At 40.1% G+C, this 11,939-nt stretch overlaps 1 protein-coding gene across 1 annotated transcript in view; it reads left to right on the top strand.

Annotated features, from left to right (window-relative positions):
• The first annotated feature begins 979 nt into the window (after positions 1–979).
• The window catches only part of ETV4 (ETS variant transcription factor 4), a 56,530-nt gene continuing 45,570 nt past the window's right edge, over positions 980–11,939 (top strand). Inside the window, exon 1 of the mRNA XM_075177437.1 lies at positions 980–1,086. The gene's annotated coding sequence lies outside the window, so the exon portion shown is untranslated. The remainder of the gene's footprint in view (positions 1,087–11,939) is intronic.

The raw sequence follows: 11,939 nt of genomic DNA, 5'->3' as shown, positions 1-11,939 counted from the left end.
CAAAAGTTCTGTTTTAGGGACTGTCTCTCTATCCATATAGCCAGGATGTTTGTCCCGACTTGCTGGGAATTTTGGAAGGTATGTCCCATTCACTATTGCTCTGCTCAGCAAAGTGGTGGTGAATGAGTGGCAGCAGCCATGGAGAGCTTTTCAGGTGGGACAGCGGGCAGAGCCCTCAAATCAGCATATGTCACATAAAACAGTTGGGAGGTATGCTTTGCTTTTTAGACGGCGTGTGCAGAACCACAGCTAGGTCTGTGCGATGGGGCGACCGCCCAGAGCGCAACGCTGTAGGGAGGGCGCAGTTTATGAATATTTTAGGTTCATTTATTTAAAACTGATGGCTAAGGGAGCGGTGTTTTTGTTTCTCTCCTCATGCACTAAAATGTTTAAGTTACGGCTTTGGGTCTTGCCCCAATTTAGTAAACTCAAATGTTGGGGGTTATGCATAAATTTACCCTCAGCCACCCCTTGAATCTCATTTAAATATCTTGTCTTGCAAACCGAAATCTTGTTTTTGCATGTGGGTGCAATTGAACATGAATAAACGCAACCAGTCTCTATTTAGCTAGGACAGAGGTGTCCAAACCCAGTCCTCAAGGACTACCAACAGTTCATGTTTTCAGAATTTCTTTAATCATGCACAGGTGAGTTAGTCTATTTGGCTGGGTCAGTAATTATCCCACCTGTTCCTACAGACAGAAATCCTGAAAACATGAACTGTGGGTAGCCCTTGAGGACTGAGTTTGGACACCTCTGAGCACCACAATCTGCACAGCTCATGCCATCAGAAGTTGCAACTCTTGCGCACACTGCAGATGCTGCCATATAAATGTGCAGATCCTTGCACAAAATAGGACCATTTTTTTTGCATGTTCATTTATGTGTTTTTTTTTAGACATTTGAGGTTAGTATTCCTTTAAACTGCAGGTGTAGTTACTAATTCCGTCACTAGAGGCCCTTTGGGTCTATTTGTTCCCACAAGACATTGGGATTCTTTGATTGTGGCAAGTTGTTTTAACTGCTAAGGCCTTTGCAGTTCATCTCTTCTTTTCTGTTGTGCAAGGGAGGAATTACTTTTAAGGGGTAAGTAAAATTAAGCCTTATTTATTTAGTGCATTGTTTCATTAAAATGAATGGTTGTTGAGAGATGGAGCTTTAACATGAGTACATAGTTCATATGCAGGGAATGGTAATCTATAATGCTGTTATCCTATGCTTATATGAGTGTATATTCCAAAAGTAGGACTTTCCTCAAACCCTTATGCGCTAACTGTTTTAAATATGTATAATTTTATTAAAGTTGTATTTTTTTATAAATTTAAGTTAATGAGGCCTGGGAGAGATAGGAGAGGCCATGATCTGGGCTCCATAATACACGGCAGTAATCCTAGTGGCAGTGTAACATGCTAATATGGTGTTAAACTTAATTTATTAGTGTTGGAAATAGGAGCACTAATTCCTTTCCACCCCAAGTAGTGACCTTTTTGTACTGAACTTCTGGGTATGACCATTTTCTGCTCACCCTGTTACATTACAAGTATGTGTATTTCTTTCACAGACTTGTAAAAGAAAAACCTGGAATAGAAAGTACAAGGGAGGCCAGAGCCACAAAATGAAATGCATTAATGATACAAGACAATGCTTAAGAACAAGAGCCATCTATCACTAACTAGCCCTATCTGCACACACAGCCTATAGCAACACCTGTCCTCCAGACTGACTCATCAGGGTCTTCTTGTTTTTGTTTTGTTGTTTTTTCACTCAGCTTTTATTTTGTTTTTGAAGCACAGAATGCCCCTTCCTCCCACACACAAAAAACAATGCGGCAAAACCACATTTTTGTTTGCTGTACAGCAAAGACATATACTTTTTTTTTTTTTTTGCTCTATTTTTAGTAGTTTCTTTGCTTTTACCTGAATAAGCATAACAGAAAAACAAAAGCATCAAAAATATTAGGCCCCAAAACTGAAAATGTGTTTGGGGCATGACATAGCAAGCTACTTGTTAATTGCTGTATAATTTCCTGAATATTCTTATAGCCAATAACATGTCCTCCAGTGTCACCAAGTAAGTGTTGACTAGAGCTAAACATTTTTGGTTGTTTTAATTGTGGCATGTGGTACTTGTTTATACTACCCAAAAAGCAGAATTGCTTTTTGAGTAGTCCCTCTTTTCCAGTATTGAGTTTGCCCAAATGCACAGTACTATTCCACTTTTTATGCATGTTGGATGCAATACTTTAAGCTTTATAAGGCTACATACATACAGACATTTGCAATGTGTAAATGTTGTGTGTGTGTTAAAATGCATAAGAAACCGACAAAGCTACATTACGACTGTTATACATTTAATGTTTAATCTGCATTATTTTTAACATGCGTTTATGGAACAGCCTATAGAAGCGCTCTCTAACATATTTTCAAAGTGTTTTTAATGTTCTCCCATTGAGATAAATGCTGATTATCTATTTGACACATCAGATGCACTGAAATTGAATAAGCAGCATAAAAAAAAAAAAAAAAATGTATTAATGTGCGGAGCATGTTAAATGTGTATGATCTTATTTGGTGCAATAATTTTTATTTTCATATCAAATTGTATACATTACAAACTCATCTTACATTTTTACCACTATTATGTTTATGTAGCCTATTAAAATGTAAAAAAAAAGTACATTATAATAAAGTTTAGTAAACCTGATGACTAAGATTGTACAGCCCCAAGTCCACAATGGAATTTATTTTAAAATGTTGGCAACTCTGGGATAGGACACCAGTGGCGGCGACATTTCTAGCGCATAAGTAACAAACATCCTCATCAATATTTGTTTATATAGTGCCAACATATTCCGTAGCGCTTTACAATTGGGGGCAAACCCAGTAATAAACAATACTGGGTAAAACAGAGGTGAGAGGGCCTTGTTCACAAGTTTACAATCTATGGGACAATGGGAGTACATGAGGTTAAGGGTGCATATTGCATTTTGGTCCAGCCAGATTGCAAAGGTATAAAAAAAAGAAAAAGTCCTGTAACCGGGAATGGGAGGATGTGATGACAGTGGAAGAGAGACACAGAACGGAGGTGTCGAGTTGGGAGATATTTTGAGACGAGAGGAGATGTATGTTGGTGCAGCTTTTGTTGATGGCCTTGTAGGTTAGTAAAAGTATTTTATATTGGATTCGGTAAAAAACAGGCAACCAATGTTGAGACAGTGATTCAGCTGAGGAATAACGATTTGCACAGAAAATCAATCTAGCTGCTGCGTGCAAAATAGATTGTAGGGGTTTGTCTGTTTTGGGGGAGACCAGTAAGGAGGGAATTGCAATAGTCTATGCGGGAGATGAGTGCATGAAGTAAGGTTTTTGCAGTGTCTTGTGTAAGATAAGTGCGTATTCTGGAAATGTTCTTTAGGTGTATGTAACATGATTTAGATATAGTGTCGCTGTCGGGAACAAAGGATAGTTCTGAGTCAAGGATTCAACTAGGCAGCGAGCTTGAAGGGTGGGGTTTAAGGTCATGTCAACAGAAATAGAAATGTCAGGTTTTTTTTTTGTGGGTGGGTATTATAACTCTATTTTAGAAAGTTTGAGTTGATGAGAGGACATCTAAGACAAAATGGCAGGAATACAGTCAGTAACGTGGGACAACACAGATGTCGAGAGATCAGGAGAGGATAGATAAATTTGGATATCTGCATAGAGATGATGCTAAAATCCAAAGGAGCCTATTAGTTTTTCAAGAGAAGTGGTGTAGATGGAGTATAGCAGAGGACCTAGCATTGAGCCTTGTGGGACTCCAACAATTGCGTCAAAAAACACTATTTGGGATTCCTGAGGAATTAGAGGTTTGTTTTAATTTTTTTGCCCATTGCTTTTCAGCAGCTCTTATTTTGCCTGGCTCTCCTGTTCCCCCTTTTTATTAATGTACCTCAGCTGTTTAACTTCGATCCCAATTGCACTTTGTAAGCTGCAACACTACTTGTAAAGCATACTGAGGTTTGTAGACCAACAATTTTACACTGGTTTCCAATGAAATGTTTTTTTTGTATATTTCTGAAAACACAATTCTCCTGTAGAGCACACATACTTTTATATCAGTTCAAGGGGTATATTTACGAAACGCTGGCGTTGAAAAAGTGGAGATGTTGCCTATAGCAACCAATCAGATTCTAGTTATCATTTATTTAGTACATTCTACAAGATGACAGCTAGAATCTGGTTGCTATAGGCAACATCTCCACTTTTTCAAACCCACAGTTGAGTAAATGTACCCCTTAGTCTTTAATTTAGAATGCTGCTAGACCCTAAAATTGAATATATTTAGATATGACATGGGTATGCACTGCTCAGTGTTGCCCTAATATTTCACTGTTGCTCTAAGTACAGTTGAATAGGTTATTCCCTCCCACTGTCATTAGCCTAATAGATAGACATTAGGGGTTAGGTTTATCAAACCTTCTAAAAAGGAAAAGCCAAGATGTGGCCCATAGCAACAATCAGATTCTAGCTATAAATTATCTAGTAAATTTTATCTAGACATTGATGACTGGAATCTGACTTGTTGCTGTGGGCAACATCTCCACTTTTCCTTTGTAGAAGGTTTGATAAATCTGTAATCTAGACTGTCCCGCCTATATCTGGACAGTTGGGACGTATGTGATTAGCAATTGTCTTCTAACTCTTCAGCTTGCTGCAGAGGGGACCTCGTGGTTGAACCAGCACAATGGACATATTTAGTAAAAGTGGTTTGCCACTTTAAAAAGTTATTTGACTAAATCCCCTCCCTACCTGTTACTACCTAGTAGTACTTTGGTGGGACCACCCGAATGCAGAAAAATTTTGATCCGTATAAGGGTCCTCAAATATTCAGTTTTTGGGTTTGACATTTTAAAGTGCAAGAACTAGTTTTAGATATTTGAAATAGTGTTCTCAAATACATGTCATTCCTTTTTTGTTTATCCATGGCAAGTACATCTTTAGAAAACCAGTAATTAAACAAAGTAATATTTATAGGAACAAAAATCAATATTGTTCATAGTATGGAGTAGGAGAGCTCTAAAGTGTAACAATTTTATTAACTCCCTCTTGTATTATGATGCTTTTATAAATGTCATGTTTGTTGGTACCATACTGTAAGCCAGTGATGTCCTCTAACCTTCAAAAGGGCCGCACATTACCTTTTTAATATCCATAATAAGCTAAAACAATTCATTTTAATCACAGGTGCACGAATCTGTTATAAAGATCAGCAGGGATATCCATCATTATTGCCTACTCTTCCGAATTGTCCAGGAGACTCCATAATTTCTAAGACTCCCAAGAGAGCAGTGGCCCCTCCCACATCTGCCCACTTCCCTGGTGAAGTGGGTGAGGCTTAATGACGCAATTCACAGCGAATCCTGGCCCTGCTGTTTATAGGCCGAAAATTATGGAGTTGAGAAGCTGGGGGCGAGGTTTAATGACTCAATTCCCTGGACTTAATTATTACAACGTGTATAAAACAAATCTGACAACTCAATGTAACTTCTGGATGACTAGACTTTCCACCGGCTATTGAAAGATAGGTGGAATCCAATTCTGCAGAGAGGTTTCCATCTTGTTTCCAATGTCCCCGTGACAGAAAATATCTGTTCACATATGTAAGTGGAACCAACAATGAACAACTTTGCAACACTGACTTATAACAGGGATGTCGTATAAATTCATTACCTTGCTTTAATGAAATAAGCCGATATTGCGCAGCTCTTTCCCATGGAGGGAGGCCACATGGTACAAGCTCCCTTTTCCTCATTCTCTGATCTCAGATGTGTTTTGAAGACGAAGTCACATGAGGTGGAAAGTCTTATACTGTGTTTTATGAATCTCAGTGCTTCGACCAGTGTCCCAATTCTTAAAGTGCTGAGGCTACAACTAATGTTTGGCAGGGTATAAAGCAGAACATAAGAGCTGTGTCAGTGGGGCATAAAGCAGAGATTCCGAGGGCTGTAGGCGTTGCTTATAAATGTAATTTGTATGTAAAATGTACATTTTGTATGTATGCTTTGTCTGGATTTTGCATGGGGTTGCAGCGTATGTGGTGTGCTTTCAGCATGTTCTTGCGCTTATAGCTCCAGACAGGTCATATTTAAGACCATCTGAGATGGAAGCTTTGGGCATATATACTTGTCTGACAATCGGCTCTACAGCTGATGCTGTCTTTCCTGTAGGGCCTCCTTTTAGAGTTAGGAGTACATCCAGCTGGAAGGTGCAATATTGCTCTTTGGTAAAATTTGCACAGATTTAGAGTTGGGAGGCTAGTGTATCTTAGCTCAACTCTAAATTGCAATGTTAGACTAAATCTGATCACTATCTGTGTGCTCTTGTGGCCTATGATTAAACTAATACCTGCAGTCCTTGTTGCCCCGGCTAGCTGCTAGGTACGGCCAAGCAATACCGGAATACCCCCTGAATACAAGGATGTTTAACACAAGTTCGCATGTGGACAGACTCTAGTGCAGTACAAATTAAATTAGGCGCCAGACCATCTCTGTTTAAACATGACAAACTTTATTACAGATCCCCTTTCTCCAACTGTTGCAAACAGTATACAAATTAAACACTTTCTCCTCCTGCATATTCTTCAGCTGATAATGTGATATTAACTTCTCACACTCCGGCATAGTCACTGCAATATGGATGTTGTCATATTACTTAGAAGCTGCTGGAAGCAGTAGTTCCACAGACACACAGACTGCTCACTGAATTCAGGGCATCTGATCGCAGGCAAGTGGATGGCCATGATATAGATCCTCAATCCTAATATCCAGGGACTTTCGTGAGGCAGAACATCCCCTTATCCGGGGACTTCTCTGCCATTGTCTGTAGTTAGCTGCACTGCACTGCACCATGCAATAACCCCCCCATCATGGTATTGGGGTCTACTCCATGGGGTACCTGTAGGAATGAGCTCTGACTCTTCTCATTGTGGTGCCAACCCATCTGCTGTTTCTGGGTTACCCCTGAAGGTGAGGATCCTCCTGCTTGGTAGCTTACTATGTCTCTCTATTCTGGCCCTATATAACGTCTGGGCTTTCTTCTCGTCTATATATGCATTGATCCTCATGGCACTTGCTTTTGATATATCAGGGCACACCCAGGCTATAGAGAATCCCCTCCAGTGCCACCAAATAAAGCAGGGTCTGAACACTGCTTTACTTCTACAGCACCTGCCTCGTACACCCCCCCCCCCCATTATTTTTTTTGATGAGGAATGAGAGGCGTAAACTAACATGGTTCTCTATAGGGACAATTGTGTCTTGCCACATTGGCAATGCAGTCCCCGTCGCCCCCTTCCACCCCTTCCCCCTCTTCCCCCTCTTACAAAACGCTGAGTCAGCTCGGTGTTGCCTCCTCAACTGTTCTGGGTCCCTGGCTATACGGCCACTTTCCTCCTCAATCGTAGGCAATCCTGAGCCTATTATAGTCTCTAGTCCCCATGTGAGGCTTGCATAGCTCTGCCCCCTACCGGTGACGCAGCTGCCCAATTAATGTTAAATGCGTTACACACATATGCACCCTTTGCATTGCAAATTTGCATCTTTTAGCTGGGTCAGTTGAGGTATACCTACTAGGTGGATATTTTTGTTGTGGTTGGATTATGGAGGGAGTAGCAAACTTATTAAAGGATTTTGTATAATGCAATGCGATATCTGTCTGTGTATTGTTTACTAATTTTACTGATATTTGTTAAGTCGTGCTGCATACAGTTGCATCCCAGGATGACACAATTGTCTGATATAAATACATGGCTGAAAAGTACAGAAGGAAGCTATGAAGAAAATAGATGAGTTTTTAGTAAAGTCTGCAGATATAGCTTTAAAAGTAAGTTCTATAACTATCAAGATACATATTGTAGGGAACTCTGTACTGTTGAATGAAAAGCTGAACTGGACATGTTTTGTGGTGACGGCCTCAGGGCTACTTTCCTAGTGATTGTGGCAGTTAACCTCTTGGTTACTGATACAACTACCACATAACTTCTGCTACTTAACCTTGATCTCTCATTTATAAATAGGAAATGAAGTTTCCTGTGTCTGTTCACATGGAAATGTAATGCATTTCCATTGTGCCCTGACCTGATCCACCCACTCTGTCCCCAGGACTCATTCACTGCATACAAAGTACATATTCCAAGCTGTCTAAGGTGTTTTCACACATACAAATGGGCAAAAACAATGAATTGCTAGAAACTGTTTGCTTTCCTTGTTTCACCTTGAATGGTAGACTTTCACTGTTTAATTTTAAATTTTATTTTTTAAAACCGCAAAAAACAAAGTTAATTTAGAAATGATCCCTTTTAAGCAAAGCAACTTGTATTGGTATACTAGCTTTTTAAGTGTATCCTTCCAAAACACATTTAATTACCCTAATCTCTGACCTGCTTATTGTTTGAGTGGATGACATAGACCAATTTAGACAGTATTTCAACAGTTGCTGTTAAGATATTCTACTGGCTTTTTTTTTTTATACCTTAAAGGCTCTGAAGCTAGAAAATGATTGAGGTTTCATTTCTTGCTAGTCAGATGGTGCAAAGTGGCTCTACAGCATGTTCCCAAACCAATACAAAGTTGTAGACACTAAAGAGAGACCCAGTCCTCTCCTTCCTCATCCAGACCAAGTTACAATTTTCAGGTAATTGTGCAATGACTGTCAGCCAGCAGGACATCGTTCTCACATGATTGGCTAGACCTCTCATAGCTGCCAGGGCTGGGCTTTTTTTTTTTTTTTTCCTATTTAAACTCTGAACCCTTGGGAAATTTTAGTGAGTGGAATTGTAAAAATACATCACATTTAGATACCGTAGTCGGTCACTCATTGCTTCTGGTCTTGTGGAGTAAGACTGTACCTGTATTATCAAAGAAACCCGATGGACATCAAAAAAATGCTTCTGGATATGAACTAAATTTCAAGTGGCTTTGGGAAAGCCTTAGCTTACAAGCCATAACCCATTTGTCTGTTGGGTTACCAAGAAACTTTTACATTGGAATTTTGAAGATGTTACTGTTCAATATTTCAAGAAGAGGACATTGTGTTGGGGTCCGTTCCTCAAAACACTTCAGGTATATCTGAGCGATATCCAGAATTTAACAATGTATTAGATAAATGACCAGCAGAAACCCGCCTTCACACCATCCTCAGGAATGTCCTATTTATCTTCTGCTCGGGGCATCAATCTCTGTTGAGCATATATATTCGTTGTCTGACAAAAATCTACAGAGGCTTTATCCGACCTATTTCACCAGCCGGTACACACGCTTTCTGTGTGGGTAAGAAAAATTGAATTCTTTGCTCGTGTGTACTATCGAGCTATGAATGTCATCAATATATGCAACAGATATCCTTTTCCTCTTATTCCAGAGACCATGCTAAAGCTTTCGCCAAACTCGACGTAAGGGGGCCTCTGGCCAGGTCCCTGCTCAATCCCCTCGCCTTGCATGTTTGGCAAGATGGCCACGGCCTTATTGGCAGGTTTAATGTGAGTGCTGCAGAGCTCAAAGAGCTCCAGGAGAGGCAGTTTGGGGATTACTGTCTCAGGATCTAGCTGCCCACTCATTGGAGCCAAATTCAGCTACGGGGGTGCCAGACCCTGGGGCAAGGTCCCTTGTAGTATTTTTGGGTGGGAGATTTAAAGATTAAATCTTCTACCCCAGGCTTGGTGGTACCAGAGGATGCTGAACCTCCCTCTCCCTGGCAGCTTGTGGACATGGGGGAGGGGTGTAAAGTAATCAAACCTATGAGGTCTGATTCTTTAAGGCATGTATATGCTGATACATTGCGTATTTTGCATAGAATCCCCTAGGTATGCCCAGAAACCAACCATACGCCAGAGAACTCTGCAACTTCCAATTCATCTTCGAGCGCAAAGGACCCTTAAGACAGCCTACGATTTCAGGGGGGGAGGGGCGTATGCACGTAATCAATGTGCATTAAGAGCGTGCCAAGCTCGAGTGCACGCAGCAACATCTGATTCAAGCTTTGGGCATCTCAAAGGTATGTGTTTTTCTGTTGTATGACTTGAATCATCTACAGGTGTTGTGTAAGTGCTGATGACTAGTTGCGGTAGTCGCACATGCAAGCTCGAACATATGTTTTATTGGCTAGAGGGAAGCTGGCTGCTATTTGTATGAAATGAGCTTTCTAAGGAATGATGTTGAATTTATCACAGTGGATTGAAAGCTTACAGGACTGGACCATTCAGAAGAATGGGGGGGGGGGGGCGTCTTTTTTGAAAATGTATTTTTACATTGTTTACTTTAGCTGGATCCTACAGCTGTATAGACACCGGATCCACTCATTTTAATGCCGGCAGTGTGACTGTTGCCATCTTCACTGTCTGCAATCACACTGTCGGTATTTTGTCGGGATTTCTTCCACGTAAGTATTTAACCTGTCAGGATTTCTTACCCAACGTTGTAAACAATGACGGGGATTTCCTCGTCAGGATTTTCATTGTCGGCATTTTAGTGTTAGTAATGTTGGAGCCTGTATTTTCAGTGTAGGAAATTCATACCCAACCCTTCCTTGGAACACATATCTAGTACTGCTGACACCTCAGAGTTATCCAGTGCCAAGGGTTGAATGCCTGGATCCACACATCACTGTACAAGAAAAAACTGTCTTTCACCTAGACAAGAATCCTGTGCCTGGATAGAACAGTGTTTTCAGCTATAAGAGAGGTGTTCTTGTAAGATACGCTGGTAAAAAGTAAATGATAGTATTTTGTGCAGTTCACAGTGAACACAAAATCTGTGCTATCTCCACCTAAATCAATGTAGTATCCGATGCCTAGAAGCATAGAGTATTTCATCATTATTTGTAATGGGCCACAAATTCTGTGGCACCAGATGGCATACAATTCACATGGCTAGTAAAGACATAACAAAATATGAGTGCAAATACAAGTCCAAATCGTAAGTACAAGTAGTAGGTATATAAAAACAATAACTGTATCCGAGGTACATGTTGAATGAAGACATTCACACGAATGGAAGGTACACGTAGAATCATAAAATGGAAACCTAAACAGTACATATGACTGACAATAAAACGCATTCTGCAAACATGTTCATATATTACGAACCCAATTGCTCTGAAGCAACATTTAAACTCTCATAACCTAGCTAATACAGCGGGAATAACTTCCTGACATGCCTTAAAAAAAAAAAAAAAAAAAATATTTTTTTCTCTTTGCTACAAATTGCTCGGAGTCCTAAGTGTCTGCAAAACGTCTAATCAATTTGCTAGTTTGGGTGTTTGTCATCACTTACACCTGCCCCTGACCAGCTGCAGATAAAAACACTTTTTCAGTCTTAGCAATCCGTACCTAATTGTTTGAATACGCCCTTATTGTACATTGTCTACATTAGAATACCCCGTCCGTCACCCATCATGCCTCTTTAGGTATAAGGTGTCTGAAAGGCCAAAAAGTTGCAGGTCAGAATAGCGTAGTTGCATTCATTTTATGAGCGTGTGGAGTGCACATAAAACAGATTCTTTAACTACACTGCCTATCTACAAATAACCACATCTTTCTGGCATAATTTGCTTTTAGGAAATGTACCTCTCCCCATGCTACATTTTATAATAGGCCCCTGCATATAGGAGGTAATTATTTTAATACAAGGAATACTCTTAATCGTGCTCCTTTATTTGCTAAGCAAAAGTTTACCTATGGTTAGCAATATACTGGTCAGGAAGCTATCTCTGGTGCGTATACTTCCCCCAATTAAGCATATTATCTTCCTAGAACTAGCGATAGAGTTCTGAGACTGATGGGCATTTGGCCATCTTATTCCACAGGTATGGAAAACAGAACTATAAGGAACTCGGCGTTCTAGAAACATTAGCAATGAAATTGTGAGTGCATTTCAAAAATAGCAGTGGAAATATGTCATTAGA

Source organism: Mixophyes fleayi, chromosome 6 (assembly GCF_038048845.1).
Source record: "Mixophyes fleayi isolate aMixFle1 chromosome 6, aMixFle1.hap1, whole genome shotgun sequence".
NCBI lineage: Eukaryota > Metazoa > Chordata > Amphibia > Anura > Limnodynastidae > Mixophyes > Mixophyes fleayi.
This window is presented reverse-complemented; position numbering and strand designations above follow the sequence as displayed.